Source organism: Pinus tabuliformis, chromosome J, assembly GCF_031772625.1.
Source record: "Pinus tabuliformis cultivar Carrire ecotype Pingquan chromosome J, CPIR1, whole genome shotgun sequence".
Taxonomy (NCBI): Eukaryota; Viridiplantae; Streptophyta; class Pinopsida; order Pinales; family Pinaceae; genus Pinus; species Pinus tabuliformis.
In genome coordinates, this window is record NC_142295.1 from 544,496,810 (window position 1) to 544,502,946 (window position 6,137).

The window sequence follows — 6,137 nt, forward strand, 5'->3', positions numbered from 1 at the left end:
GATGGACCCCTCTAGAACCTCTTATTTTATTATTATTTTAATCATGGAGCACTTTTCCCTCTTTTATTTCAATTAAAATATTATTTTTAATGTGAGAAAGTGGTAAATTGGCCACCATGTCTCCTCATGTTATTGAAAATCACTTCTAACTATCTCATCCTGTATATCTTCTCGTTCCGGTTCCAACGCCCTATTACACTAAGGTGATTTGCCAAGTATTCCTCTCGAAATGGCACTTTAAGCGTAATTAATTAAGTCAAGCCCATTAATAACTTTGTTTTTTGAAAGTTGTCGGAATGCAATGGAACAAAAGGAAAACTATGTTGATGATGGAATATACCAAGCAAATGCTATCGGACCTCATAAAAACTCCTCAAAACCCCTCCAAAATCCCTTAGACCCGCTGAAGATGCCACCCTGCACCTATGACTTGTTTGCCCCCAACTCTAAAAGTCCAACCTATCCATGCCATAAGGTACACTAGAAAAAAGAACATTACATGGTCAAAGTATGGTGGGGAGTGTGGTTTACCTCTAGTTTCATGGGATGTTTGCACTATTCCCAAGGTCAAAGGGACTTTGTGATTGATTGATGCTGCCTCTAAGGGAAGTGTCTTCACAACTAAGTGGGTGGTAAGATCTTTGGGGGATCAACACCTTGGAAGGTTTTTCTTTTTGGCAGTCGGTGAAGTCAACACAACATCTTGATAGAGTTAGGGTCTTTTGGTATGTGTGACATTATTTCCACTCCCCACCTCATTCAAGTTTTATGCTAGCTCATTTTTATGAGCATTTAGTCTACTTGTAGAACTGTAGTGAGTTTGACTTAGTGGCATTGGGAGGGCATTCGGGAAGGGTGGGAAGTAGCTTGCTAGTCAATTTGGAGTTGAAGAGGGCAGGGGATGTGCATTGTAGAGAATCCAACGCTTTGAGGTGTGCAAACTAAACTAGAAAGGCATATTTTTCGTATGTGATCAATGGGATCCAAGTGCTTGTGCTTGAAAGGAGTTTGAGAACTCTTGCTCAAGAGCACATGTTTCCTTCTTCTGATTAACTCCTAACTAGGAAGTATCATGTAGCATGCCCTTATTTCAAAACCCAAATTATTCAACATGAATACTAGTATGCCAAGGCCTTTTTGGAGAAAATGGAGTTGGATTTTTGGTCAATTGTTGCTATAGTGTGATTGTTATTTTTTTAGGTTACTCAAAAAGTGTTTACAACATGTTTGGGGTGGCTCACGATATTTGGGGTACATGGCATATGTTCAACCCTTGGATGGTTTGAGATGGATTGGTGCATGGGAGATGGTTCGTGATGGATTTTCACAGTGGAGACAACATGCTTAATAAGTGCTTCACCTCAATTAGGTTTTAGTTTGATATTCTTCCCTTAGAGGTTGGACTTCTCTAGATAGTTTCATCGACGCCCTTCATTGTGGTCAAATGACGAGCTCATGTGCTTAGAAAATGCCATACTTGGAATATAAAACTTCAATATAAAGATATCCATGAGGATACAAATATTATATATTAAATGTGTGAATAAGAATGATTACAATTGAGAATGAGTGTCCTTTATATATAGCCAGGTAAGTACCCTTTCATGAACAAGCATGTTTCTAAGACATGCCTTTTCATTGTTAACTAACTAATCATAAGTTAATTATTTATCTTTTATTATATTTATATTGACATTTACTATTTTATTATGAATTATATTCATAACATAGTCTTCCCCTTCAAAAAGCTTTGTCCTCAAAGCTTACTGATGAAAGACTTGATCTCTTTTCCTTCTTCGAATGTCTTCTCGTCTCAGCATTGTCATATTCATTGATACTAGTTGATATGATCCTCTAAGTGACAAACAAAATTGTCGCACGGAGAAGGGATCAGACCATCCTAGATTGATCTTCTGTGGAATCAAATTGTTTGATGAATAGTTATCATAAGACTGTATTCTGCAACCTTCAGTATCCTTGGGAACATAATTTTGTTGTTTATTTTCTGAGCGATACTGGTATGTAGCTTGATTGGAAGGTTTACTCTTGTGATTTGGATGTCGATACATATCTCCTTTGGTTTGGCTTTCCTCTATCATATTAGTAGTTGATCCCTGATTTTCTTCAGGCACTGTTGTTGTTAAGTTGGCGACTGAATCATCATTTGGAATGTCCATTGTTTGGATTGCATCTTCTGCATATGTTTTAACTTCTCTAGACTCATCTTCTTCCTTGCTTGTGATATTGACTGGATCAGTATTTATTCCCTTATCTTCAACTTGGACTGAAACGATTGACGACTTCAGTACTTCACCTTGAAGTTGTTCTAGCTTGTCATTCAACGATATTTTGTCATTTCTAAGTTTTTTTATTTGCGTAAGTAGGGTTTGGTTATGATTCCTTAAACGTACAAGCTCATCCTTTTCTGAATTGCCGACTTTATTCTTAGTAGCTTCATCATCTTTTAAACTTTTGATTTGTTCTAATAATCTCTGATTAAGGCTTTTAAAACGTAAATTTTCCTCTTCTTTCTTTGATATACTTTTGTTGATTTTTTTGTCAAAACCCTCTTTTCCCTGTTCTAACTTGTGCTTCTTAGTTTTACACTTTTTGACTTGTACAAGAAGTTTCTCATTGTGGTTTCTTAGATGCAAAATTTCTTCGTTGCATTCTGTTGATTTTGCATGAAATCGCTCTGTGAGATCTTTACATCTCTTCTCTGAGGCTTCACTCTTTTGTTGAAGTTTCGTGACCTCTTCCTTTAATAGTTTTATTTGCATTTGCTCATTTTCTTGATGTTCTTCTTTATTAAATAGTCTTCCACACCTTGGACAATTTAAATTGCAATTTTTTTGAATATATGTATATCCAATTACGTTTAAACAAGATGGACATTTAGTCCAAAATAGTGATTCCTGTGTAGAACTCATTTTGACTTCTTTCCTTGCTTTGTTGAGATGAACTTAGGGTTATGTAATCGCTTTATTATTATTATTATTTTTTCTTTCTTAATATAATTTTTTTTAATAACTATGTTGATATTATATAATATAGTTTATATTAATATTATTTAAAATATATTAATATGTAACTATATATTAATATCGAATATAATTTTAATATATTAATATCTAATTGAATCAATCAACCGATTTTTATTTTTATTTATTTTTTTAATTCTTTTTATGTAATTTATTTTTCTTCCATTTGTTTTTTATTTATGAATTCGTGTATATGTATATATATATATATAGTTATTTATAACATATAACCATATTAAATTATATAGTAGAGTATATATTTATAACATATGAATTTAATACATTGTTTCAAAAGGCTACAATCTATATTCGAATGGGCATGAATAACTCAGAATTAAACGCGTTCATGATTTAATAGGGTTTCATATTTACCACGCCTTTTTCGATAGTCAACGAGACGGCGAATTGGTGGGAGGACAACGCTATTGTGGGAGGAGACTGAGCGTACAACGGTGTGACGGTTGGGGGACTGAGCAGATGGGATGACTGGACAGGGGTGGACTTCAACGGACGAGTCACCGCAGCTTGGACGGTGAGGTGGGAGCACGAGCAAAGGTGGCGTTTTTTTGTGCAGTTTTAATGCCAAATGAAGCGAACAATTTTATTTTTTTTAATTATTAATTTTTAAAATGTTAATTGTATGGATGTAAACAGTGGCGTCAATGACTAGCAAAGGCGGAAGGGGATTCAGTTTGGCCTTGGTCAAGCGTCTGTGGCTAAGTGCAACACTATGAGGCTTCGACAGCGACGATGTTGGACGACCTGTGCAGTAATGGCAGCAACGAACATTGGTGATGGGAATTTAGACACGGCGAATGATAGGGACGGGTGTCAAGGATGGTCCATGGGCCGATGTCATCGATGGGAGGTGAGTTGGCAGTAGCGGGTGACGATGACAGACACGGGGTGCTGTTGGGTGGCTCAATTTGCAAGTGGCGTCCTGGTTGGTGGTCCGTAAGTAAGGTAAGCCTTAAAAAAATTAAAATTATTTTTAATTAATTAGTATATATATATATATATATATATATATATATATATATATATATATATCTTTTTAATAATCTCCTCTTATTTTTTATTGATTTTTTTTTGAATAATTCTCTTTTTTTTACCAATTTTTTTTAATGGCGAAAGGCCTCTGATGAATCAACGATGGAGAAACTCCCAAAAGTGTAGCGAAACGCTTCAATCTCGACGACAACAATGTTGACGAAACCTAGATGGCCAAGGGCCTGGATCGGAGAGCGTAGCTTTGTGCAGCAGTGGAGCGGCCAGAGGATTGAACTGCTCTGATACCAATGTAAAGAACAAAGTTCCTTCTACAGATTAATTACTCCAGAAGAATTGGAATATAAATATATCCATGAGGATACAAATATTATATATTATATGTGTGAATAAGAATGATCACAATTGAGAATGAGAGTCCTATATATATAGCCAGGTAAGTACCATTTCACGAAGAAGCATGTCTTTAAGACATGCCTTTTCATTGTTAACTAACTAATCATTAGTTAATTATTTATCATATATTATATTTATACTTATAGTTACCTTTATTATGAATTATGAATTATATTCATAACATAGGAGGGAATTAGGCCCTAGATAGCATAGGGTTTCTTGGATTCTTGTTTGGAGGCTTGGCATTGGTTCAAGGAGGCCCAAGATTGGCTTAGTGACATTTGGGTTGTGATAATGCTCTTGTGGGGGACAATTGACCTAGTGGATTACATTGTTTAGGAGGATTGGTGGGGTCCATGCCACATGGAGGCTTATGATGGAGGGATGTGGACTTACCTTCTATAGCTACATCATCTTGGAGCCCTTATTGTGTATGACATCACCTTGGAGCATTATGTGTACTTTGGAGTGGAGCACTTTACTTGTGGTGTTCTACAAGTGCTTATTGTAGGTTGCTTGCAAGCACTTAGGTCTATTACCCACCACCTTGTGGGTGATATGCCTAGGAGAAATTTTTCTCCATGATGAGCCTCAATCGTCAACCAACAACCCCTTCATGCCTCCTACTAGATCATTGTACCATTTCTTTGCCACCTGAGCCAACCATGTGGTCTCTCACCCACCTGTATTGATCATATGTTTGAAAGTGGGCCTCCTGAATCTAAAGGTATGTCTTGTCATTTGGTAATTGAGTATTAATTTTACTTATCATGGGTACTTTTGGGTATGGATAGATGGGGGGATTTGGCAGAAAGAGTGGGCTTAGTTCGTGCTCCTGCCACCTTGATCTCTTTTGGTTGTTACCCTTGGATCTTAGTCCCGTGGGATCTCCTTTATTGACCATTTGGTTCTAGGGTAGTACTACTTGGGAAACCCCAATTTTGGGTGTGTGGTCCCGCTCCTTTATCCACACATATCACTCCCTTTCCACTCACTATACCCCCATTCATCTTTTCTCCCACCTAGGTCCACATTCCATCCACATAGGGCTAACCTCCCTATCTCCTTGCCCCCATGATGACTCCCCGAGGTTGAAGCAATTAAAAGAAAAAGTGAAAAGCATAAATGACCACATTTAACATGAAATTGTACCACAAAATGAAAAAGATGGTCGAGACAAAAATAATTAGCACGTGGGAAAAAGCTGACACATGAGCTCTACCCCATCCATGGCCATCACCCCGGTTCCATAGGCCCTAGATGAGCCTCCTCTATCATTCAGGAACCCATGATTGTCCCAACCCCTAGAGGGCAATGAACCACCCTACCTCAAAAGCGATAATCACTGCTATATTATACACATCATGCTCTTGTCCTTTGAGCCCCGAACAATTAATTAAAGAAAATTGATAAAAGGAAAAAGGCATATAAAGAAGGGTGGAAAAATCAAGGTCAGGGCACCTCATGTACCACAACTACTCCCTCCTATACATTACATACCCAAGTGGGCACTTCCCCTTACCTAGCTACCCCTATGCCCTATTATGTGGCCCAAGGCTGCCCCCCTCATTCCCTATTCCATCTCACCTATTTGTCACTTGCCACTCCCATTAGAAGGGTATGCCTTGGACATATTATCCCCTTTAAGGGCTAACCACCCTATCCCCTAACCCCCTTTGGAGTTTGGAAACA